The following is a 26,823-nucleotide window of genomic DNA, read 5'->3' as shown; positions in this document are numbered from 1 at the left end:
GTAATAGCCCATCCAAAGTGACAACTCTCTACACAATGTGCATGATAATCAAGGTGGGCCATTTCCTGCACAAATCCAGGCTTTCTCACCCCCCCGCCTTTTTCCCGGGGACACACACACACACAAACTCACTCTCCTGCTGGCAATAGCTCATCCAAACTGACCACTCTCCAAGTTTAAATCCAAGTTTAACCAGAACGTCCGGGGGGGCGGGGGGGAAGGGAAGGAAAAAACAAGGGGAAATAGGCTACCTTGCATAATGACTTAGCCACTCCCAGTCTCTATTTAAGCCTAAATTAATAGTATCCAATTTGCAAATGAATTCCAATTCAGCAGTTTCTCGCTGGAGTCTGGATTTGAAGTTTTTTTGTTTTAAGATAGCGACCTTCATGTGTGTGATTGCGTGACCAGAGAGATTGAAGTGTTCTCTGACTGGTTTATGAATGTTATAATTCTTGACATCTGATTTGTGTCCATTTATTCTTTTACGTAGAGACTGTCCAGTTTGACCAATGTACATGGCAGAGGGGCATTGCTGGCACATGATGGCATATATCACATTGGTGGATGTACAGGTTAATGAGCCTCTGATAGTGTGGCTGATGTTATTAGGCCCTGTGATGGTGTCCCCTGAATAGATATGTGGGCACAGTTGGCAACGGGCTTTGTTGCAAGGCTGGAAATGGCCCAACTTGATGATCACTTTAGATAAGCTATTACCAGCAGGACAGTGGGGTGGGAGGAGGTATTGTTTCATGATCTCTGTGTGTATATAAAGTCTGCTGCAGTTTCCATGGTATGCATCCGATGAAGTGAGCTGTAGCTCACGAAAGCTCATGCTCAAATACATTGGTTAGTCTCTAAGGTGCCACAAGTCCTCCTTTTCTTCTAACGTCTTCTGGGACCAGTGGATCTCTCGGAGCTAGCCTCATGGGCCAGCAGAGGGGAGGATTCTCTAGTGGATAGGGCATTAGCCTGGGACCTAGGAGATCAGAGTACAGTTCTCAGCACTGCCACTGACTAACCAGTTCCCCAGTTGTACAATGGGGATAGCACTTTCCTGCCTTGTGGGGGTATGGGGTGACTAAAGCCCATCAGTACAGTGCCCGTTCTTCACCAGGTTCATTTGCTTATACATTATCCCCCACGGCACCTACTCTGTGCCTGCCTGTGTCTTTAGAAGGTGAGCCCTTACGGGCCGGGATCATCTCTTTTCCGAGTCTGCACAACACCCAGCACAATGATGGGCTATAAATATTCACCACTACTAACAATAATGAGCAGTGTGCTCAGGTACCACAGTGCTATATAAATAGACACAGTGGGTGAAATCCACAACAAAGTCTACATGCAATAAGCCAGAGGAAACCTAGACAGAGGAGGTGGGGGTGGGGCATTTGCCCCACAAGAGAGGGTTAAATGGACCAGAAAATAAATCTTGAGGCAGGCGCACACTGAGGGGCTATTAAATCAGCAGCAGTGAAAGCAGCTCTTTTGCCGTCATAAATATTAAAGACATTTTTGGAAAACTTTTCTCCAAGGACCAGGGAAAGCTCTTACATTAGCCGTGTCCAGAGAGAGGGACCTTTCCTGCTAAGTAGCTGAAAACCCTGCTGTAACGCTCTGTATTTCAGGTAATTGATGATCCGGTATTTACTGCTGCCCTGAGCTAAACATACAGGCCGGGCTCGTCAACAGCAGGGGCGGCTCTAGGTCTTTTGCTGCCCCAAGCTCAGGTGGGGCTGGGGCTCGCAGGCAGCGCTGGAAGTGGAGGGAGTGATGTCACCTTCTCCCAGTGCCTGCAGGGGCTTTACCCCCTCCCCCGCCTGGCCGCACAGAGAAGCCCCAATATAAGGGGTGGCATAAGGCAGCCCAGCCCCAGCTTCTCTGCAGGACTTGCCCTCTCCTCCCCAGGTAGCAGCTCAGCATCCCGGGGCTGGAGCTTCCCCTTCCCGCTGTGGCCAGGGGCGTGGCACCCTCGCCCTGTCTAAGTGGCGCAGCTCCGAGAGCGCAACTGCTGCGAAAAAAAAGGGGGGCCGGAACGCCACCCCGGGAAATGTGCCGCCCCAAGAAGTGCTCGCTTTGCTTGTGCCTAGAGCCAGTCCTGGTCAACGGAACAGTTGTGGTTACAGGTCTGGGATGGATTGAGCAACACAACTTCTAGCATTTTCCTAAATACTTGCCGCACCCTCAGTAAGAAAAGCCATGCCCGGTGTTATTTTTATTCCGGTATCTATGAGGGGTTTTCTGGGCGGTCATATATGTGTTCGGAACGTGCTGGTGCATGTCTTCATGTATGTACAGCACCTGGCACCCTGGGCCCTGAGCCCTGCTTGTGGCCTTTAAGTACTGCTGCCCCACCAGTGATGATCCCATGCATGTCGATACGTGTCGATACGTGTTCGCATGTTTGTGTACATGTTCATTCATTTGCACCTGGTGTGCCTGTTTGGGTCTTTGTTCAGGTGTGTCTGCATGTGTGGTTTTGCACATGTCGTTGTGCGGGGGGGTTCTCATATTCAGGTGGATGATGCCTGCTCAGAGGCATGTTTGCTTTTTTGGCTTTACTCCTTGCAAGGAGCAGCTGCTGCTGCTGGTCACCAGATTGATGGGGATGGTTGAATTCTCAGCCCAGCAATCGCTCTTTCAAGGCCAAACCCTGGCAGTTACTAAATACTCCTTTCATCTACGATGGCATCGCTGCACAGGTTAGCAAGGTCATTCCCGTGTCTTTCTAGCAGCACAAAACAGTTCCCCTTACCCCACTCCTTGCAGTTCCTGCTTTAGTTGGTGCATAGTAAATGACCTAGCAGGCATTAAAAAAAAAAAAAAGAGATCAAACCCAAGCCTTTCCACAGCGTGCACCAAACACCTCACTTCCTGAGTCACAATAAACACAGCAAAGGAGGACTCACACAGCAAGACCATACAGCCCCCTGGTATCCGTGGGAAGAGCTGCTAAGGTCTCTCTACCACATCATGGAGTTTTCTGTTTTCAGGGTTTATCTCAAAAGTGAGACACCGGAGCGTGGTGGGTGGAGGTAACCGCAAATGGCACAGTTATCAGGAGAGAGAAATCTTTGCTGCCTCAGCGGGTTGCCTGTAGGTGTGTGAGTGAGAGCATGGGCGGTCTGGGGTCTGACCCGGGCGCCTGCAGACGCAGTTGTAATCGTGGAAGCTGGGAGAATTGCCAAAAGCAGAAAGGCCTAATTCTACTCCCGCTGAAGTCAACAGGCACCAACATCAATGGGTGCAGAACTTGCCCCCCACTAGCAAGGCGGAGCAGAGCATTTGTACTAGGAGCTGGAGAAACTACCCCCAGCCGGACGGGTGAAAGGTATCAGTGTGACTGTCTGGGAAAACAACTAACTGTGTGATCTGTTAGACTCGAACAGTCTCCCAGGGAGGTGGTGGAAGTCCCAGCAGTGGAGATATTTCTGTGTAGACCAGACAATGCACTAGAAAATGCTCACTGGGGCCAGTGCTGAACTGGATGAGGTGGGCTAGATGTTCCAGTGGGTCTTTGGTGTCTATGGTTCACCGAATGTGGAGGCAGCTTCTCCTAGGGTTTGCAAAAGGGAAGTGGAAATTCTGCTGGGACGGTCCGCCACTTGTTCAGGGAAAGCCCGTGGTGTGCCGGACTGGTTTGTTTACCTGCCATGTCTGCAGGTTTGGCCGATCGCGGCTCCCACTGGCCATGGTTCGCCACTCCAGGCCAATGGGGGCTGCAGGAAGGGCGGCCAGCACGTCCCTTGGCCCGCGCCGCTTCCCGCAGCCCCCATTGGCCTAGAGTGGCGAACCGCAGCCAGTGGGAGCCGCGATCGGCTGAACCTGCGGACGCGGCAGGTAAACAAACCGGTCCGGTGTGCCAGGGGCTTTCCCTGAACAAGCAGCGGACAAGCTTTGAGAACCACTGCTCTAGATCCATTGCAATTTCACCCAGGCTTTTCAGACGAGAAATGCCTGAAGCAGCAGCTATCCCTCTTTAGTTACTCACCCCTTTTCCCCCTTGAGCTGAGAGAAGCTGCATTAAAGGCAGATCTTGCTGAGCATCAGTCTCTGAGGCACTGACCTGCAGCTCAAGCTATTTACTGCTTGGGCTGTGACACTGGGTTGACTGGCTCTGGGCACTCACTTCCTGTCCCTGCCGCAGAGCTGCAAAACACCCAGGAAACACAAATGGCCCCCAGCCAGTGACAGAGAGCATGATAGCTCAGAGGGCTTCACCGCAGACAGCTGGATGCCACTGCAGGATCAGACGAGAGATGGAAGGTCTGTTGGGCACCATGGCCAGGGAGGGTCAGTCCTGCCAGCTACAGAACATTCTCCAGTGCTATGTCCAGTCCCACTGTAAACTACTCAAAGCAATGGGGTTTCCACCCCTCCCTGGCTGAGACTTCCAATGGCCTTATCAAGCTCAGCTCGTTGCACATGTTCTTCTGTCTTCCACCTAAGCTGGTTCCATCCCATAACATTTATGTAGGACCCCAATCCTGTGAACTCCCCAGGGGAGCCAGTGGGGGCAGCCCCTTGCACGACTGGAACTAACGCCCTCTGGAATCACTCTAAACAACTCCTTGGTTCATTCACTCTGGATTGCCGTCATTTCTCAAGTACTAACCTCCCTGAGCCCCACCCTACCACATCTCTGCCCAAGATCCCCCTGTAGCTTGAAGGACCAGGTTCCAATTCTAGTTACACCCATGTAAACTCAGAGCCACTCTAGCATTGGGGAAGTTACCCTGGATTGACAGTGGTGTCCAGGAGACCAGAATCTAGTGCCCAGCACCAAACCCTGAGCCAATGGTTTTGAGATTCAAATGCCCCTACCCGCTGCGCTGCCCTGGCAAGTGCACTGGGTCCTTCTAGCAGCAGCCACAGGAAGCTTCCCTTTCAGTGATGTGAGCTGGTTTCACTTCTGCGTTTTCCAGTGCACAGTAAGACGCACGGCTAGGCTGATCTTAAAGGAACCCACGCAAGGAGGGACCTGTGCACCAAGCACATCCACCCTTTCAATAGCCGTCTGCCCGGCTGTAAAAGCCATCACACGCAGGCCGGCTGCAGGGCCCACTGGCAAGGATGCTGCACAGGACCTAGCTGCGCGGATGTACCAGGGTCCTCTCTGGGCCGTCGATGCTCCTTCTCGGGTTGTATGATGCCCACACTACGTCCCCAGCCTGAGCCTTTGGGTTTAGTGGATGTGTCCCAATGGATATAAAGAACGAGGCTCCAGCCGTGTCGCGGGCTGCGTGGGAGATGCCCAGCTCCGTGCTGTCAGAGGGGCTTTAACACACAGCGTAGTGTGCTACCAGTAGCAGAGGGGGACTGGTTTTAAAGGAGCCCTTATGCCGCTTCCTATACATGCATGTTGGATGCAAGAGGGAAACCAAGACACTTTCCCAAGGATGACCTAGGGGTAAAAGGACTCCGGCCCAGGGCTTCAAAACCTTGTGGGGCTCACATTACAGAACGGGAGGGGCGAGCAGCGGGGCAGTAGGGCTCATGGAGTCGGCTGTGAGGAAAGGCTGCCATTGGGACACCAGTACAGGCCGGTGGGCACCAGAAGTAGTTACCATCTGCTGGCTCTTTGTGGACTCAGGCCAGGTGCTCATGGGGCAAGTGTTCACCCTGCAAAAGCCATGGGCACAACAGACTATTTCACTGAGCATCTCAGTAGAAAGAACAAGAACTGCAGGAGCCAGAGAGCTCCTGTCCTACCCCTGGCTCTCCTCCCCTCAGGGCAGGGTGGTGGTATGTTCCATGGAGGAGCTTCATAGGTCCCTGTTCTCATCATAGGCCTGATCTGAAGCCTTCTGAAATCCTTGGGAGTCTTTCCACGGGCTTTGGATCAGGGCCTCTGTGAAGGAGAGGAGGGTGTCTGCCTCCAGGGTCGCCATGGCAGGACCTTCCAGCCGAGCCCAAACCAAAAGCCACCCAAGGTGGAAGCTAAACTAGAAGCGCAAATGGCGAGCTGTGCTCGTCAGAGACCACCACGTGCCCATTTAAACCAGAGGAACTGTCCGAGTTCAGATCCGGCTCTTGGGAGACCTGGGTTTAAGTCCTGGCTGTGCCACATACTTCCTGCATGACCTTGGACAAGTCACAGAGCCTCTCTATGCCTTGGTTCCCCAGCTGTAAAGATTGCGAGGTGCTTAGATACTGCAGTAATGGGGGGACCATGAATGATCCATCAATCCGAACACATCCTAGGCTTGGGGGCAGTTGGCCAATCCCTGGGACCCAACTGCGAAGATCCACTCCAGACCTGGATCCCACCTTCCCAGGGACTCTGAGCTCCCCTGGCGGTGGGTGAACCGCTGCTGGGGGGTTGGGGGGTGTCTCTGCAGGGTTCTTGTCTCATGAGCAAACATTAGAGGGTTTCCCACCAGCAAAGCGGACTTGCCTCTAGCCCAGGACCTGCCGCTTTGTGTTGGACAGCGCTGAGGTGGAATGGGCTACGGAGCCCATTCCATTTAAAGCAGCTCGTCTCACTAGTTGTTAACGATGATAGACTGGCGGGCTGCTTGGGATCAACAGCTGACAGGCACGCATGACTGCCAGGGCTGGGGGGCAAGCCACCCTCAGGCAGCCACTTCGCAAACGTAGCTCCAGCAACTGCCAGTGCTTGAGCAGGGACCAGTCTGCGAAGGGGGGAACTTCTCCTTTCCATCTGCCCAGTGTTATTTACAGAGGGCCTGATCCTGAGCAGCACTGAGTGCTCTCCTCCAGTTAAAGCCAGTGGGAGCATGTGTGCTGCTCCAGCCAGCCCAGGAGCCTCCTTAGAGCCTCACTTATCACCTGCTTTCTCTGACCCTCAAATCCCAGCCTCTCCTCTGCCCTGCACAATGGGGGCAGGGGTAGATTGGAACTAAACATCCCCCCTTCCTCAGCAAAACTTGCCCCACAAAGATTAATTCTCAGTGCACCCTATGGTTAGGGCCCTACTAAATTCACAGTCCATTTTGGTCAATTTCATGGCCGGGGGATTTAAAATTAGTCAATTTCACATTTTCAGCTGTTTACATCTGAAATTTCAGGGTGTTGTAACTGTGGGGGTCCCAACCCAAAATGCGGTTGTGGGGGGGAGGGTCACAAGTGCATTGTAGGGGGGGTAATGAGATTGCCACCCTCTCTTCTGCCTTGCTGCTGGCAGGAGCGCTGCCTTCAGAGCTGGGCAGCCAGAGGGGAAGGCTGCTGGCCAGCGCCCAGCTCTAAAGCCAGCACCACCACCATTAGCAGGGCAGAAGAGAGGGCCGCAGGGTATGACGAGGGAGGGGAGGCATTATCATATGTCTGGTTTTCCTGGCAGTCTCTCGCACAAGTGGGGAGGTGGCAGCTGGAACCACTGGGCTTCCTGCAGCCAGGGGAGACCCCAGAGGTGGGTCTGACCTGCCCGGATTGCAGCTCCTGCAGGGGAAGAAGAGGTCTTGCCCCTCTCCCTCCCCAGCCGGTAGTAGCAGCTAGAGTCCTGCACAGGGTAGGAGCCGCTGGCTGTGTGCCGGATTTCACAGGGGAGATCAGATTTCACAGTCCACGACATGTTTTTCACAGTCGTGAATTTGGTAGGGCCCTACCTATGTTCCTTGATCTTCCTCCATCAGCCCCCACACGGATTCCTTCTCCCTGACCCCCACTGGGGGTCTCCATCTTCCCCACCCAGCCTCCTCTGAAGGAAGCTTGGTCTGTCACTTGCTCACTATTGCGCAGGGCACCCTCTGCCCGTCTATATCCGCAGCACCCTGCAGGGTGATGTCTCTCTTTCATTTAGGAACCCTTCTTCTCTACTACCGTCTTTTTCTTGCCAAAATCGAAGGATGGTCCCAAGGCACAAGGTGGGATCCAGCTCCCACCTCTCCAAGTGGAGAGGACAGCCTGTAGCAGAGACTTTGCTCAGAGGTGGGGTGGCAGCATGTGTAGATATACCTGAGCTGGCTTTGATCTAGCAGGCTTGAGAACCTGTAATAATGAAGCTGCCAGCACGGACTTCAGATCCTATTACCCAGGGTCCCATGGCTTGCACAGGCCATGCTGAAGCCCACATTGCTGCAGTTTCACTACTGTTGTATCTGAGTAGCTGGATTAATGCTAGTGTTGGTGTGTCTACATGTGCTGTGGTCATGCCTCTGGACTGAGGTGTAGATGTCCCCTTAGTGAGAGGCCAGTTGCAAAGCCCAGCTCTGGATCTCAGTTTAGATTTGAAATCCTCATGGAGTTTCTGGGCTAGGGATTAGATTGAGACGTGACTGTACTTTAAATCTCCCCTCCTGCTGGGTTTACAGCCAGAGAGGCAGGACCCAAACATCCCCAAAGAATGGGGAAGTCTGACTCCAGATCCAAACGTGTGGGACCCGGGGGTCCATCTCTATAACCGACCTGACCTAGAAAACCATATGGGAACCTCTCAAACTCTGGGAAGGTTTAGATCTGACTCCGACTCCACATTTGGGCTTTGTGGCTCGGCACCGTTTGTAGGTTAAACATTCGCCGGGTTGAGGACTAGCCCTCCCGGGGGCAGAAGGCATGCTGGGTTACATTGCATGGCTGCAGGTACAAGGCTGGCTGCAGGGAGCTGGATCATGTGGTATGGCCGTGCTGTTCGCCAGCCGCTTGACAAAACAATTTGTTTACCTGCACTGGCTCCAAAGGCAGGCTAAATCACCCGTATGTTCTGTGTGGAGTGGGGCAGCTTTTCCCTGCTTCTTCCTGAGAGATAGTTTTTAAGCCACATTCCCCAGAGCTGCTGCCCGAGGGAACTGGCACATACCAGCTGTGCACGGAGCCCTGCTGGGACCGAGATGCAGCAGCTTTCCAGGGCTCAGCCCTCGGGCTCTGCATTAGTGCTGACAGCATTCCCTGGCACTGGGCTAGTCCCCTGGCCAAGCAGCTGTAAAAGCTAATGGGTGATGCAATATTCAGCACTCACCCACTGAGACAGCGGAGTGCATTAGAGCGCTTGCTGCTGCTTTGCAAACAAGCTTCCCCAGAGCAGCCCCCATGCAGCTGTTCATTCAGAGACAGTGGGGAGAGAGGCCTCCCCAACTCAGGTCCTGGGTCTTGGTGACCATCTCTGACCCAAGAAGAGCTGGACGGGTGCTCCATCTGAGCTCCATCTGGAGCTCTGCTCCAACCGCTGGCCAGAAAGGGTCGCTGTTGAGAGCTGTTCACTGCCAAGGGCTGCCAGCATAGTCCCTCTGAGAAATAAGATTCTCCCACCCCTAGCAGCTGAGCTACCTGCCTCTCTGGGGCTCCTGAGAGATGCTTCCTCCCGCTGGCCTGGGGTTCATTGCTGCTGTGGCCGTCTCTGAGGAGCTGGCTGAACAAACCCTCATCCCCACATTCCATATGGGAGCTGGCGAGAGGAGCCCCCGGCAGACTCGGCCACCTGGTGGACAAAGCATGGGCGTTGGCTCCCCTCCCCTTGGTTTTGTCACAAAGCTCATCGGGCGAAGGGCACAGCTACAGGGGTTCCACAGGCCCTGGGTTCAAACTCTGGACGAGATACATTGCCCCTTCACAAAGAGCCCCCATTTGTACAGACGCCTGGCAGGGGCTGCGCAGGGGGGTCTGAGGGGGATGGGCAGGAAGTCGACCACATGGGCAGATGCCCTAGCAGCAAGATCAGTCCAACGGGGAACAATTTCCCAGAGGAAGGGGTGGAAGCCCCATCCAGGAATCACTTGGCAACATTAAAGCCTTTCCTGTAGGGAACTGTCTCATCCCAGCTGTAGTGTGGAGCTGGCAGGGGCTGACCTCACAGGCCCTTTCCACCCCCCAGGGGAACAGTGAGTCACCACCTTTCCTGAAAAAAGAAAAGGAGTACTTGTGGCACCTTAGAGACTAACCAATTTATTTTTTATCCGATGAAGTGAGCTGTAGCTCACGAAAGCTCATGCTCAAATAAATTGGTTAGTCTCTAAGGTGCCACAAGTACTCCTTTTCTTTTTGCGAATACAGACTAACACGGCTGTTACTCTGACACCTTTCCTGAGAAGCCCTGGAGAGGGGCCGTCTGCAGCCACCGGCTGAGCTCATCCTCCTGGGTGGGTTTGTCTGCAAAAGCAGAAGTGTGTGAGCATCAGCCTTGCCAGTGACATATCCCACCACAGCTGCGGGAGCGCCACTTCCCCTTCCCCATTAAACCCACCGTCCTGTTGGCTGGCAAGGGGGGCTCCAAGCCAGTCTATGCGTCAGTCCCTGGCCTCTCAGCCTGGCTGCCAGTTCCCCCGGGACATGCGACAAGCACTGCGGGCTCTTGCCAGCTGTGGTTTTAGCAAGTCATAAACATAAATCACTAACGGCCGGCTTTCCAGCTTTCCTTCAGCCTCCAACACCTCCGGGTGATTGCAGCCATAAAACTCACCATTGAGCCAGCTTTCCAAACACCAGGCATCTGCTGCCTGTAGCCAGGGCCCATGCCTCTGCCCATAGTCACAGCTGGCCAATTCCTGCATCGCCAACCCGGAGTGGCCAAAAAATCATGAGGGCTTAATCCCCACGTGGCCACCGACTCCCCATGCATGTAGAGAACATCTCTGCCTCAGCTTCACAGGGTGCCCTCCCCCAAGTGGAGTACAATAAACACGGCTCACCACAGAAAGAGGCAGATGCAGCTCTGGAGGGAAGTGGCTCCGAGGCAGCTCTGGGTAAATTCCCTTGCTGCTCAGTTTGCAGCCAGGAGTGGCCTGGCTCTGTGTGAAGGAGGCAGGCTTGGGGCTATTAAGCTAGGATACAATTTTGCTAGGCAGGAAACTGAGGCATGGGGCAATTACACATCAGATACACACACAGATTCTTTGTGTGGGATGGCTGTAACTGACCCTGAATTATGGAGACCATGTTTGCCAGCATGTAGCTGTACCCAGCATTTAATCTTCTTGGGGGCAAAGAGACTAGCAGAGTGTTTTCTTGTTCTTCATAAGGCCTGTTATCTCTACAGAACTGCCCTGCCCCCTTTGGAAGATGACATGAGCTGATGGATATTATTAATGTTTTCAATAGCACCTGGAAGCTCCAGCTGAGATTGGCGTCTCATTGTGCTAGGTGCTGTACTAAAGCTTTTTAAGAGACAGGCCTTGCCTTGAAGAACTCACAGTCTAAATAGGCTAGAGTAGGATCACTATTCCCATTTTACAGATGGGAAACCGAGGCACAGGTTAACTTGGCTGAGTCGGCAGCAGAGCTGGAAAGAACCCACATCTCCTGCCTCTCAGTTCAGTGCCTTAAGCACAAGACTGCACCTCCTCTCTGAAGGGAGAGATGGAAAAGATGGAGGATCGGATCCTGTGTCATGGGAGTTCTGCCTTGGAGAAGGAGGAGGTTGTGGAACCCCGAGAGGGGCAATAGATTGCTCAGCATGGCTATAAATTGTACATTGCTACCAACAGTCCTATCCAGCTTAAAGGCGATGTCCCCAGAACATTCCCAATTGTGGATTCTGAGCCATAGTGGCTCCCAGGTAAATTACACCCTGCTAAATATTTTGAGGTTGCTGGAGATTTTTCTAGCCCAATGGAAAAAATCCCTTGACGAAGCAGGAACATTACATTGCATTCTGACTCTGCCCAACACAGCAAGTGGTGAGCATGCTGCAGGCCACACAGACATGCAAGGGCTGAAGTGCATTCTTACCTTTCAGGCAGGATAACTTAAGTCCCATGTTTTCATCCTTTTAGCATGGAGTGGCTCATAAATTAAACACACTGCGCTCCAGATCCGCTTCTCGGCTTCACTACTGCTGCAAAGAGACGAGCATTTCAGAAAGCACCCAGACAGGAAGCAGCACTGGTAGGTTTCTCTTGTTTTGCATTTGAAAGGTTCTCTAAGGTGGCTCTGTCTAGCTATGTGTGTATATACACACACATGGACAGTGTCGAATTGGGAAACAACAGGAAGCAGTGGTATTCATGACAGAAAAACCACTAACTGATGTCATGGTACCTGATGATTCAATCTTGGTTGTTTAGTTTAAAGAAGAACACTTAAACTTGGGGAAACTTTCAAACATGGGCCATTTGAGTGTGAATCAATTTGCATGTATGCTTTTGCATCACCAGTGAGTCATGGTTAGGGAGGATTTCGCCACTCCCCTCCTCCTGTTATGTGATCCAGCAGAGCCCAGCACTGTATTACGGTGTCACAATTGCTTCCAGAGAAACAGATGATGAGACCATAATCAGAGGAATATGACACACAGGAAATAAAGACAGGTCCACAGCTACAAAGTTTGGGTCTGGGGTTTTGGTTCAGGCTCTTCTCCAAGAGGAAGACTTTGCACCCACAGAGTTCACAGTCAAAAGAACCATATTCTGCCCTAAGTCATGGGTGCATACCCCCTACTGACTGATTGCAATACAAGCCTCTCATTTGGAGCTCAACTGCGAAGACCCTTGTGCCCAAAGAATCAGAGAAATTTAGGACTGGAAGGGACCTAAAGAAGTCACCAAGTCCAGACTTTTGTTCTGAGGCAGGACCAAGTAAACCTAGACCATCCCTGACAGGTGTTTGTCTAACCTGTTCTTAAAAACCTCCAGTGATGGGGATTCCACAACCTCCCTTGGAAGCCTGATCCAGTGCTTAACTACCCTTAGAGTTAGAAGGTTTTTCCTAATATGTAACCTAAATCTCCCCTGCTGCAAATTAATCCAATTACTTCTTGTCCTATGCTCAGTGGACATGGAGAACAATTGATCACCACCCTCTTTATAAAACCTTTTACATTTTTTAAGACTGTTATCAGATCCCCTCCCTGCCTTCTCTTCTCTAAACTAAACATACACCATTCTTTCAACCTTTCCCCATAGCTCATGTTTTCTAAATCCTTATTCTTGTTGCTCTCCTCTGGACTCTCTCCAATTTGTCCACCTCTTTCATAAAGTGCGGCATCCAAAACTGGACACAGGACTCCAGCTGAGGCCTCCCCAATGCCAAGTAGAGGGGAACAATTACCTCTGGGGTCTTACGTATGACACTCCTGTTCGTACACCCCAGAATGACATGGAGCCCCATTAATATCAATGGGGCTCTACACAGAGTGCATGGATCTGCTTGCCCAGAGTTCAGAGCAGGATCAGGGCCTTAGACAGGTGTAATGCAACGAATTATGGTGTGAGTTTGGGAGCGCATAGTACTGGGGGGCAGAGGGGATCAGCATGGGCAGTGGGATATGAGCAAAGCATGATTTTTAAGGAGGGAGGTAAAGGAAGTGGCTTGAAGAAGGCCAGAGGGGTCACTAGTGGCCTATGAGGTGGAGGCAGTTTAGAGCATAGGGGGTGGCATGGAAGAGGTATATAGCGTAGGCTGGGAGAAAGAGAGACTGCAGTTGGAGGAATAGCTCCTGGGCCTGATTCTGATCTCAGCTGCACCAGGTTTACACCAGCTTAAGTTCAGTGACTTCAGCCGAGCTACTCCTAATTTACTGGATCAGAATCAGGCTGCTTTGGTGTCTGGCAGCAGAAGAGGTTGGCCTGGGAGGGGCGGAAAATGTTTGCCAAAATCCAAATATCTTTACTAGCAGCACAGGGAACTCAGGGCACGCTGTTCATTTCTTTGTGCATAAACCTTCCCTGTTCCAGCTGTAGCTGTGGGAACTCCCTCTTGCTATCACCTAGTCTAATATCCAGTTCATCCCCCACCACGGGACGACATCCAGCCTTTGCAGTGCATTGACTCAGTGACCTAGCAGCACCTTTCCATCTCTGCTGGCTACGATCATATATATCAAAGCAGCCTGATTCTGATCTCTGTAAATCAGGAGTAGCTCTGCTGAAGTCAGTGAACTGACTTGTCAGGAGCCGTGTTAACTGTACATTCAGCCCACACGGTGTTGCATTTAATCATTAACTTCTTCTCGGCACCTCAGGGCTCCCATTCGGTAACAACAGGTAGTAAAATATTAATTTCACTTTACATGCGGCCAGATTTTCTGGCCTTAGAAGTGGCTGCTGTGTGCCCTGCCTCGGAGAATCCAAGCGGCACTCTGGCTAGCACGTGGCACAGCTGGGAAGGCACCTGTAGATTGTAGCCTGCGCAAGGCAATGCTAACGGAGCACATGGAAAAGCTGGGATGATGGACCGCTCTCGTGTTCCACGCTGAGACACCACTGATTTCCCTTCCTTAATACTTTACCAAAACCCACGGGCTTCGCTGCTCAGACCAGCGCGAGACAAAACAATACCCGCAAACCCGCTTCGCTATCGCGGCTGGTGGCACAGCTATGGTCCTGCGCCCATACCGCCGTAGTGTAGACGCTTCCTACATCGCCAGTTCCCTCCATCAATGTAGCTCATCCACCTCTCCGAGGGGCGGTATCCAGGTCGATGGAAGAATTGCTGACTGTCTTCACTGAGGGTTCGATCGACCTAACTACAGTGCTCAGAGCAAAACATTTTCACAGCCCCGAGGGACGTCGCTAGGTGGACCTAATTTTTAAGTGTAGACCAGGCCTTAGTGAAGCAAGGCCTGTGCTCCATGTGAGGGCATTTCTCTGACGGTAACTTTTGAATGCCGCATCCAATCAATTTCAAAATGTCCAGGAAGGTTCCGGGCATCAGTGAGCAGAATTCTATTGATTTTGGGGAAAACTGTAAAACCAGAATGGGGAAGCAGGGGACGTACCTAGCCCTATGGCATCTGGTTAGCACATCCATCAGCTGGAATTATCTATAAATCAAAGACCTCTTTGATGGGAGTTACTAACACCCTCCAGCATGGCAACACCCCCATCTGGGCTCTGCCCATCCTCCCAGTGGCACTTGAAATGGGGACCCCCTGACATCTCTGAGACAGACAGAAAAGAAACAACTTAAATTGCAAAGTGGTGCACCGGCTGGGGCATGCATGGGGGGATTCAAGCTTGGCCAACAGAAGCAATGAAATGTGCGACCCACTAGACCAGAGGTGGGCAAACTACAGCCCATGGGCCACATCCGGCCAGTGGGACCCTTCTACCCGGTCCCTGAGCTCCTGGCCCGGGAGGCTAGCCCCCGGCCCCTCCCCCACCGCCTCAGCTTACTGTGCCACTGGTACAATGCTCTGGGCAGCAGGGCTGCGAGCTCTTGCTGGGCAGTGCAGCTGCAGAGCCCGGTCTGACCCGGTGCTCTGTGCTGCGCGGTGGCCTGGCTGGCTCCAGCCACCGGTGCTCCAGGCAGCACAGTAAGGGGGCAGGGAGGGTTGGATAGAGGGCAGAGGAGTTCGAGGGGGTAGTCAGGGGGCGGGGGTGTGGATGGGGTTGGGTGGTCAGAGGGTGGGGAACAGGGGGATTGAATGGGAACGGGGGTCCCGGGGGCGTGGTCAGGAAGGAGAGGGGGGTTGGATGGGGGGGTGGGGGGCAGGGGTTTTGGGGGCCTTCAGGGGACAGGGAGAATGGGTGGTTGGATGGGGCAGCGGTCCCAGGGAGCAGTCAGGAATGAGAGGAGGGGTTGGATGGGGTGGCAGAGGGTGGTCAGGGGACAGGGAGCAGGGGGTGGTGGTGGATGGGGCAGAAGTCCTCGGGGGGGGCCATCAGGGAGTGAGAAGCGGGGGGCATTGGATAGGGGTCGGGGGCTGGGCCACGCCTGGCTGTTTGGGGAGGCACAGCCTCCCCAAACTGGCCCTCCATACAATTTTGGAAACCCGATGTGGCCCTCAGGAGAAAAAGTTTGCCCACCCCTGCTCTAGACATAGGTAGGTTAAAACAGGAGCAGTTGCAAGGGGAATGGGAGACACATGAAGCCCCTGCCATGGGGCGGAGTGAGGAATGAGGGGCAGGGGAAACGCACAGCCCTTGGCAGTGGGGAAAAGGGGCACCCAGAGTCCCAGGAATGAGGAAGGCAACAGAAGGGTTGCAGGGAGTTCCTGAAACACAGGAGGATGTGAAAGTGAGAAAGCTGCTGGGGGGAGGAGGGGTGTTAAAGAGGACAAGAAGCCCTTGATGCGTGCAATGCGTTCAGCCTACTGAAACGACAAAACGTGTGACCCTTCAGTTATATCTTGCTAAACAAGGCTGGATTTTTTTCTTGCCAGGAGACGGATGTTCTTGCTAAGATATGGCACTGGCCCCTTCTAAACAGCTTGTCTGTGTATTTATCGACATTATGTGATCGGATGATGCATTAACAGTACAAGTCTCATGTTTTTCTGTAATGCCTTTCATCACAAGAGCTGTCAAAGCACTTAAACAGAAATTGTTCAACACTGAAATGCAGCCAGCTCTGGGGGGAATATGGCAGCTGTTTCCCAGTGTAGAGTAGCATCACACAACGAATTAGGACAGAAGGTGGCAAGAAATGCTAGGAAGCGTATTGCTTTATGCCAACACAAGGTTGAAATGCACTCCATTTTGTAGTTGCGAGGTGTATTCCACAACTGCGGATTACTGAAATATTTATTTGCTGCTCTCTTTGGTGGCATAGAAAACTTTTGCTGGCATAGCTACGCCAGCAAACCCTCCCAGTGGAGATGCAGTTTAGACAGGCATAAAGTGCTTCTGCTGGCACTGCTCATACCTGTTCCCCAAGGGACGTAAGCTATGCTGGGAAAAGCCCCCATATGTTGGTATCTGTGTGTCCACACTAGAGCTTGTACTGGCATAGCTATATCAGTAAAAAGCAATCACCCCCCTAACCAAAACAGCTGTGTCAGTTTTAAGTGAAGACCAAGCCTTAGGGATCATAGGATAAGATTGGAAGTGACAGGGCAAAAGCCTTAGCTGTCGTAAATGGAAGTAACCTCAGTGGCGTTATACCCATTTCCACCCTCTTGTCCTCCATCTCCCTCCAGCTGCTGGGAGGGGGTGTGCATCGCTCATTCCCTCTAACCTTTCAAAGCTAACCCAAGCCACATGTTGTCCTAGTCTTGTTAGGATTCATGTCACTGATAAACCAGTTTGTGGCTTGCTAATTGCGAGAAAGCTATCTGGCAACAAGTCCTGTGCTAGACTGGAGGCTGGGTCCGGCGAGAGTGGAAAGTACTGACTCAGTTGTGATTCTGCCCTACCCTCGCACTGGCATGTCTAGTGAAACATTTCTTCCGTCAGCAGAGGAGGTGTGCAGTTCGTTTCGAGTTACCCAACTGCCAGATCCTTACACTGCATACATGTGTCACTAGATTTCTACTCCCCTGCAACAGAGACACGCCCATCCAACACGCTGCCTGCCCTTGACCCTCTTTTAAAAACACACCAATCAACCTCTCTATTACTTCCAGAGCTTAAATTCAGCCAGAGTTGTCCAGAGCAGAGCTCTGGTAAATATTTTCAAACCCACAGGGTAGAAGCCCCGAGCCCCGGTGCCCCCCACCCCACAGGGCTGAAGCCCCGAGCCCTGGTGCCCCACTGCTGAAGCCCGGAGCCCCAAATGGAGGGGAGGACAAGGGGGGGCTCTGGGAAATACTCTATGAAAATTTAAGCCCTGGTTAGTCCAGATCAAATCAAACAGCCTAGCAATAAGATGTAATGCAATTCGTGTAAGATATGAGCTCAGCTCCCCCATGCCAGGCTACCTCTGCCCATCAGCCATCTCCTCACTGGCAATTGGGGAGAAGCCGGCTGTGGAGTTTAACTCAGGCTAAGCAGCTAAAGGTACTTACTTACACAGCCCCCATCCCCAGAGCATCAGAGCACATCCCGATCAGCCCTGATAGCAGGTCAGGACTGTTGTCCACAATTTACACATGGGGAACTGGGATATGGAGAGACTAAAGGACTTAGCTCTGGTCTACACTCCACGCTTATGTCGTCATTTAGGGGTATGGAAAACCCGCACCCCTGAGCGATGCAGTTAGATCGACCGAACACCCAGTGTAGACAGCGCTGGGTTGGCGGGGGAGCTTCTCCCCTCACCAAAGCTACCACCTTTCGGGGAGGTGGATCAACTACATGTTGGTAGCGTCTTTACTAAGCGTTACGGCTGTGCAGCTGCAGTGCTGTAAGTGTAGACAAGCCCTCAGAGCAAGAGATTGAAGCTGGATCTCCTGAGTCCCACCCAAGCACCATAACCACTAGACCACACTGCCTCTTTAAAGGGCTGGTTCAGACCTAAGGAGGAAGGGAGTTCCAAAGGTCTGGGGACCTAATGGAGCCTGCCCACCAGCCACACCCCGCTCTCTGGTCCTAGTGGGACTCCAGCTCAGGCTCCTTTGCTGACTGCAACTGTGGCAGCATATGACAATGAGCAGAGGTGGCCTCATAGGCTTGGTGGTGAACCTGACTGACCTTCCGAGTCACATACAATAATCTTCAGAAGTTAGAGAGCCAAGCGCACCTGCCGGGGCTCGTGGCTTCAGCCTGGCTCCCGCTGAAGCCCCGAGCCCTGGCACCCTGCCACAGGGCAGAAGCCCTGAGCTCGCCCCACCCCAGTCTGGTAGGTGGAGAATGGGAGGGGCGTGGGGGGCTTGGTGAGCCGCACTTTAACTGTAAAAGAGCCACATGCGGCTATACGCTTCCGATTTACACTGGGATAGCCACATCGGGCAGGGCTGTAAACAAATCCTGCCCCCTAGCTGACAGACCTCGCTATGCCAACAACCCCCCTCTGCCAGTGTAGACGCAGCTCTGTGAGTAAAAGAGTTCTTCCCAGGCTGTGTCCTACCCCTGGCAAAATACTGCTTCTGTTGGTGCACGCTGCATCTACGCGAGGGGGCTCCGCGGAGGTCGGCGCCGGAGCGTAGACACGGCCTTAGTTCGGTAGGTCCTCAAGCCATTTGGAATCAATGGAGCTAGGTGCCAAGTACGACACTACTCAGGGTGAATAAGTAGATCAGAATCTGTGGCTGTGCATTTTCCATGTACCCAAAATGCCCCTTCCAGCTAGCGTTTGCAGTGCTGTTGTAGCCGTGTCGGTCCCAGGGTATTGAAGACACCAGGCAGGTGAGGTAATAGCTTTACTCTGCCTGGCTTGGAAGCGAGTCTCTTTCACCAACAGAAGCTGATCCAATAAAAGATCTGACCTCGCCCACCTTAACACCAATGTGACTAAACAGCAGAATGTTGCAGGAATTCCTGAGGAGCCTGCGCCCGCTATGGCAACAGACAATCTCCCAGTTACCTAGAGCTGCCCCACTCTGTTGTCCTGTGCTTAGATTGGAAGCTCTTTGGGGCAGTGAGTGTCTATTGCAGGGGTTCTCAAACTGGGGGTCAGGACCCCTCAGGGAGTTGCGTGGTTATGACATGGGGGGTTGCCAGCTGTCAGCCTCCACCCTGAACCCCGCTTTGTATCCAGCATTTAAAATGGGGTTAAAATTCAGTAGTTCTCAAACTTTTTGTACTGGTGACCCCTTTCACATAGCAAGTCTCTGAGTGCGACCCCCCCCCCTTATAAATTAAAATCACTTTAAAATATGTTTAACACCATTATAATTTACAATTATAAATGCAGGAGGCAAAGCAGGATTTGGGGTGGAGGCTGACAGCTCGGGACTCCCCTCGCTGCTGTGGCCAGGGCAGAACAGACGGCTGGGTGTAGACCTTCCTGCATCACTGTTTTTACAAGCCCCAGCAGAAAGGGCCTTGGAGGGTTGGGATTTTGTCGGAAAGCGCCTGTCCTGGGGCAGCCCCAGCCTGGAACGCATCTACACTGCAAACGAGCTCAGCCCCTGAAGCCTTTACAAGCTCATTGCTCAGGGCGGGACCAGTGTCGGGGGATGAACACAAAGGGACCCCAAATAACGTGACGGTGCCTTACAGCCGGGGAAGGACCCCGGGGGCTCCGGAGCAGCAAGGGAACCGCGTCCCGAGGCGCAGCCAATGGCAAGTTCCTCGACCCGCCTGGCCCCGGGAAGCGGAGGTGCGGGCTGCGCCCAGCGCCGCGTTGAAAATGCCGCCGGCCCAGCTCGTCGCGGGGCAGGGAGGCGCCGGGGAAGCGCAGGCTGGATCCCAGACGGGCTCTGCGCTTTCGAACCGAACCCAGCCCCGGGGCCAAGCTGGGAGCCGGCTCTGCCTTGATTTCCTGGCTGCGAGCGCTGCACCTCCGCCCCCCTGCCCGGAGGAGCCGGAGCGGGGCTTTCGGGAGGGATCTGGCCGGAGAAAGTTCCCAGGACGCCCGGAGTCCGGGGAAGGAGAAACTTACCCGCGCTCTGGTCTCTTTCCCTCCGCTCAGCCCCGCCGCCGCCGCCCGGACCCGCTCCCGCACCACGCGAGCCTGAGGAAGGCAGCAGCCGGGCGAGCTGCAGCCGCCCCGCCGGAGGGGTGGGGGCCATTTGCATATCCCTGCCTGGTACCACCTTCCTGAGTCACCTCGCCAGCGGCGGGAGGGGATCCCTATGCTGCCCCCCCTTCCCATCTGGGCTCTGCTCCTTCCCAGGGGCTACCTCTTTCCTTAGCTCGGGGGGGCTATATGGAAACGGCTGGTGGCTTTCCCTCGTGGGGGGGAGGGGAGGGGAGGGGAGGCGCCCTGACAGATCAGGCAGGGAGGAGAGGGAGCAGAGTAAGGCTGAGTTTAGTCCCTCCAGCGTTGTGGGTGGACAAACTGTGCGTTAGAGTAGCTGCAGTCTGGTTTGTGGGCTGCAACACAAGCTAATTTGATCAGATTATCTTATTTATGACAACAGGAGCAACTTTTCCAGTCCCTTCCGTCTGAGGATCTCAAAGCACTTTAAACATTAATTCATTAAAGCCTCACAGTCCCCTTTGGAGGAATGTTTCATTATTCCTTCCTTAGACACAGGTAGACTGAGGCACAGAGGCTGGAGGGGACCACACAAGGAATCTGGGGCAGGGGCAAGGCTGGACACTCAGATCCTAATTCAGTGCTTTAAACGCTATATAAACTATGTTTCCTCTGTCTCAACCTTGACATCCTTTCATTTACAGCCTGCAAGTGTAGCTACCACTAGTGGTCTCAAGACTGGGATTGCGAGTTGCAATACAGGGTCTGACGGTGCCTTTTAGGGCTGGTTGGCGTAACCCGCACAACTGCCATTAGAATGGCTGTAGAGGCAACAGGGTCTTGGTTTAGGAACTTATTTATTTGTATACATTTATCTAGTACCAGCTATTGTCAGGTGAGAGGCAGACAGCAGCTAGGTTCCCTGGATGGCATCCTCTGGATGAGGCTGACAGTATCTTGATTCCCAACTCCTCCAGATGTCTGTCTCCAGGTGAGAAGCTGCATGACCTCCAGAGTGGTGAGCAAAAGCATTTAGATTTTCCTCAGACAGAGTGGCAGCTCAAATATGCATTGTCCCTGGTAGCTACCAGGGAAAGCCCTGATTGTCTCATTCCAGAGGAGCTGGGAGGGTGGAAGCAGTAGATCGGTTTCCCGTGGTCCAGTAAGGTCTGGCCCTGCTCCAAGGGGTAGTAGAAGCACATCACCTATTAACCACTAAGAAAAGAGAGAATTGAAATCTATAAGTACATTAGTATGAATTATGAATTCATATAAGTACAATATAACTGCACCTTCCAGTACTCCACACTGTGCTGCCTGTAACCCATGCAAGCAATCACTATCACTCAAGCATCCCAAGACATTTCAAACAGGATTATGAACAGAACTTTACTCATCACATATTTGAGGAGCTAGGTTCTTTGTCTTCCTATTCTTTTCCCTGCCAACCCACCATTTTGCTACCTGGGCCACCACTCCCTGATAGATTTTCCTCCAGCCTATGAACATCTAGTTCTGACCTTACCGTTATTAACATGCAGTAATGACAGCTGCAGGAGGTAGTTATCCAAGAGCATACCAGGTAAAGGTCTGCCATATAGCACGTGGGTTGTACTTTTTTACTGGCTGGTTCAAATGACCTGGTGCATTCAATACATCTCAATCTTCCCTAGGCTAAATGTTAATTAAAACTAACTGAATGTAGTGCTGGTGAGGGGTGCTGTATTCACAGCATGAGGTCTTCTGTATACCAGCACTGTGGGAACCAGCATAAGTGGAAGTTTCTCCACTGTCCAGCGAATGTGCTTCAAGCCTGAGCAGAAGAGACCACATATAGGAGCGTGAAGGTTGCTCAGAACTGGATTAGAAAGCAGATTGCTTGACTCCTAGTACTGTCCTTTAACCACAAGACCCTGCTCACATGGTGGGGATCAGAATCTTGGTCCGAGGGCCAATTAAACACTTTAGATCAGTAGGTTCAGAGGACAACTTATTAGCTGGACTTTGGAAGACCCCAGGTTTTTGTCATGGGATACTTGCTTCAATGGACCATTTGAGATGCAATTTGGGGTGGCCACATGTACCTCCTTGAAGACCACCAAACTCCAGCAGAGAGATTTGGGAAGCCAAGACAGGATTGTGTCTCATGAATTTTGTGGAACCTCTAGGATACTGATGTAGAGTCTTGGAGAATCACTGAGTACAGAAGCCAGTGTGTCTCATTAGGATCTCACACCCTACCATGGCAAATATCCCAAGCCAGTAATGACTCAAACTGATTTCAAGGAGTTGTGTCTATAAAATATTTCTGGCTCTTGTCACAGTGTGTTTCAAATTTCCAAGGCATTCCTAAGATACAATCAGAGTTTTAGTGCACCAATTAAACATTTCATGTCCTGTCAGTTCCAAAAATCTAAAGCCAGTTGCTATGTTTCCAAAGGAACTTTAACACACACCTGTCCCCCTGGTAATGAAAGGGCTGAAGAATCATTTCAGTTGGAGAGGTCTTGTCTAGGCATGCTCTGCTCAATTATCCACCAGATGATTGCAGCTTTCACAAACCAGTTTTAAAGATGAAATGGCTTGTGCCTTCCACCTGGAATCATCTAATGGCTTTATATTACTCTGCAATTGTACTCTCCAGGCTGTTGCCTCTCCTCCATCCATAGCCTGACAAGGTTGGGAAAATGCCTAGCCCATCACTAGAATTTCTAAGAGACAAAGGCCATCTTGGCCAATTGCTGAACAGCCGCCACATGGAAAGGTGGAACAATTTCACCTTTCACACAGTCCTATTATAGGAAACCCCAGACTACAGACGGTATTCTGTCTCAGACTACAGCTGGTATTCTGTCTCAATTCACTATGGTTTTATATCTGTAATCTTTTGCTGAGTCAAAAATGAAACCAAGGATAAAACTGTCAGTGCAGAAGTCTTTCTGATGAGAGAGCCAAGCTGGGTTCAAATGCGGTCTAAAGGGGATAAAGACAATGGCCTCAATCAAGGCCCCTGTGGATACATGTACATGGATCAACCACTACCTATTTTGGAATGATTGATTTAGGGGAGGCTAGAATGGCAAGGGATCTTGCAGCACGGAATTAAGATGCATTGGCAGAGCAGCATGGGGGCCTAAAACCAGAATTATGAGATGTTATCAGAGGGTGGGCAGAGCAAGGAGAAGCAACTGGCACAGCTTCCTTTGTTCAATAGATGCCGGTGCTTTACAATTCCCACACACAACTGTCAGTGGCTCAGGCCCATTAGGCTTCTCTCCAGAAGCTACATTAGCATGTACAGCAGAAGCACGGCTCACAAATGCAGGGCAAGCAGATTTCATCTCAAGAACATTTTCCAAGTTCCAATAAGATTTAAGTTACTATCTATTAAAAGCTTCCGGCATTTAACATTTCACTGACTCTTTCTCCATTGATAGCACCTTCCAGCTGAGGATCTCAAACACTTTACAAATAGAGGCAGCCCATGCCTCTCTTTCTCCTTCCACTCTCTCTGTGTCTCTTCTCCATTTAGAGTGCAAGCTGTTTGGAGCAGGGACTGCCTCTCAGTATGGGTTAGTACAGCACCCAGCCTCACTGGGATCTGCCTCTCTGCACTACTGTCATACAAATAAAATACTAGCAAATGAAACCTCATCACACACCACTGTCTTTGTCTAGATGGAAAAACAGAAGGAATTTGGCAGCCTGGTTTTCAGAAGAGCTGAGCAACCACAAATCCACTGAAACCCCTGGCAGCCGCAGGGGAGCAGCATCTTTGAAAATAGGCTCTAAGGCCCAGATCCTCAAAAGCATTTTGGTGCCTATCTCCCACTGAAATTAATGGGAGTTAGGTGGCTAAATACCTCTGAGGATCCAAGCCTCAGTGATCTGCACAAGATCTCACAGCAAGTTTGTGGCAGATCTGGGAACAGACCCAGTCTCTGGCATCCCACTGTATTTATCTAGGTTCTTATCATGCTGATGGGCCCCATGATATCTGAAAGTCAAGCCCTGTGTTTTAAGCACTGTGCATCATTCATCTGCTTATATAAACATTTGCTGTTACAAAGAGTACCCTGATTAAAGCTGGCACAAGGCAGCCTTCATGTCTGGAATTATGAAGAAGAGATGTGGGTCAAAATGTGCCAGTTTGCTTCGGCTAACAGAAAACTGACAAAGTGCTCAGCCTCCCACTTCAATTGCATGGTAGTAGGAAAGGAAAAAAGCTTAATCTTTATTTACAGCACAGCAAACTACATTATATAGAATTAAACATCCCCTGCAGGCCAATCGCCATTGCCGAGTTACCAGATATTTGACCTTCCTTTAACCATCACTGAGCACAGCCATCCCAGTGTGCCACAGTACTTGCAGTCACACATACTACTCATTACCAGCACCTTTTGATCCTACAGAGGGAGGCCCCTGCCCACACAGAACTACTCAGTCTGGCACTGCCAGGCCAGCCAAGACTTTCAAAAGTGTCCAGTGATTCTAGGTGCCTCCGTTTTTTGGTGTCTAACTGGAAATACCTTTCAAGAAGTCTGATTTCCAGAGGGCAGAGGCTCAAGCCTTTTTGAAAGAGTGTCTCAAGCTAGACACCTAAAATCAATGAGTCACTTTTGAAAATCTTGGCCATGGTGCCTAGTGATTAGAAGAACCAGGGGGCAGAGCCATGGGAGCTGTACGCTGCATGCCCTTTAGCATGTCACCCAGCCTCCTTGGTTTCAAGTCAACTCGGACAGCTGCTTGGGAAGAAAGCAGGATTTCCTTCAAAACCATATGCTGCAGTGAGCCAAGTTCCCATCTTCACCCTGAAAGACTCCTGAATTAGTGCCCATTATTGCTCCTGCCACTAACCGGGAGTCTGCAAAGCGGTAAATAGCACATTAAAAAAGCCCAACCACTTTACATTCAGTGTCATTCAGAATACCATCATTTTTGGTGCTGATTGCCTATATTTATTCAAAAGCAGCACTTTAAATCAGATTGAGCTGGGGTTTTCCCCTCCTTTTGTGCCAGTTTTCTACACATTCGTTATTTGTTAGAACTGTTCATCAAAATATTTCAAACACTAATATAGAGGGAAAATAGCTTCATAATAATACCAATACAACCAGGAGGGCTTTTCTGCGTTGGGTATTGTGGAGAACCCTAAGGCAGACAGACACTGTGGCAGGGCTAGCATTTGATTTCTGATCACAGGAACTTGGACTGGCAAGGCCAAAAGAGCGGTAGGAGCAGAAACTTAAGACATTTGTCAATGGGAGGAGGAGGGAAGAGACCTCTGCATGGCATTTACTAATGGATGATTGGGGTTAATTAAAGGAAAGAGGGATATGCTCTGAAAATAGTCTTCCCAGCCAGACGCGTGGTGGCTGTGACACTGAAGTAGAGGTAAAAAACTCATCAGGGTTCTCATAGCAATGCAGACTTTCCCCCTCCCACCAGCTTTTTCTTCCCTGAAAGTTAAAAAAAAGAAATTACTTTGCATTCCTTTAATCCAGTTGCTGCCCAAGCCAAGAAATATACAGCTGCTCACACAGATCAGTGACCTAGATTTGCGGTCAGGTCAACATGTAGGCAGAGATCCATCCTCACGGAGATTACCTGCTTCCACTCTTCCTTTTGCATGTAACCAACAAGAATCAAAGCAAGTACAAGGTTCGCCTTTATAACATGGCTTTTTGTCCAGCTTTCAATGCAAATGAGAAGGGTAGGATGGAAATTGTTCAGATGACAGGGCAAGTCTCATTGGTGCCCTGCTGCACCTGCCCTTTGTTTAAAACCAGCCTCTGGCTTTATTCGTGGGCAAATGTCCAATGGACCTGACTAGAAACCTACAAGCAAACAAAAGGAGGAGGGTGGGAGCAGAGGGTATCATACGGTGCTTCTCTCCTGTCCCTTCCAGCAAAGTCTCACTGTTTAACAATACACTGCTAAGCAAGAGCATTTATCATTTCTATCAGATTAGAGCCCGCAATGATAAAATTAACTCAAAGCAAGATATGTATTTTACAACTACAAAAAATTGATCTTTACAAAACATTTAGCATTTTGGGAAGCCTTAACTGGATAAGAGCTGAGTATCTGACAGAACAAATTAGAGCATGTGAATCCATAAGTGGCCAAAAACTTGATTATATGACATCTAGTTAGGAAGAATGAGAAATACATTTCCTGTAGCTTCAAAGAAATACCAGCTTGTACTTCAGTGCTGCTTAATGACTCTTCGTGTAACGGGTTCAATTCCCAGTGGCTTGTTAGGATAATGTTATCAGCTAAGTGAAACTTTGTTATGGGTTAAGTTTATACCTCTAAACTGATCTCTGAATGAGTCCCCCATTTAAGGCAGTTGTAAGAGACAAGTTAAGGGGCTACCCTTGAAGCAGAGCCTAATAGTCTGCTCAGAAACTAGCACCAAGTGGGCAAATGGTTTGACTGGGTATTATCACCATGTGCGCATTGGCAGGAGATCACACACACACACAAACTGAGAACAAACTGAAAAAGCAGATGAAAGCATGTGGCTGGACCCTGGAAAAAAACCTGGAGACTTTTTTTTTTTTTTTTGAGTTGGGGTGCAGGGTGAAAAGGCTGCTCTTGGCGAGCAAAAGAAGCTGTTTCCTGTTATTTGATCCCTTCTGCATTCAGAGACACAGCACTTTGTACATTCTTTGTAAATAAACAAAACTACATTGAAGAAATACCCAACTATCACCAAATTCTGCTCCCAACTGCATC

At 51.1% G+C, this 26,823-nt stretch overlaps 1 long non-coding RNA gene across 1 annotated transcript in view; it reads left to right on the top strand.

Annotated features, from left to right (window-relative positions):
* Positions 1 to 11,784, top strand: part of LOC311529119 — a 32,639-nt gene extending 20,855 nt beyond the window's left edge. The window contains exon 4 of the long non-coding RNA XR_014713773.1: positions 11,673 to 11,784. This is a non-coding gene — a long non-coding RNA (uncharacterized lncRNA). The remainder of the gene's footprint in view (positions 1 to 11,672) is intronic.
* Positions 11,785 to 26,823: the final 15,039 nt, after the last annotated feature.

Source organism: Lepidochelys olivacea (assembly GCF_965140295.1).
Source record: "Lepidochelys olivacea isolate rLepOli2 genome assembly, chromosome: 12".
NCBI lineage: Eukaryota > Metazoa > Chordata > Testudines > Cheloniidae > Lepidochelys > Lepidochelys olivacea.
This window is presented reverse-complemented; position numbering and strand designations above follow the sequence as displayed.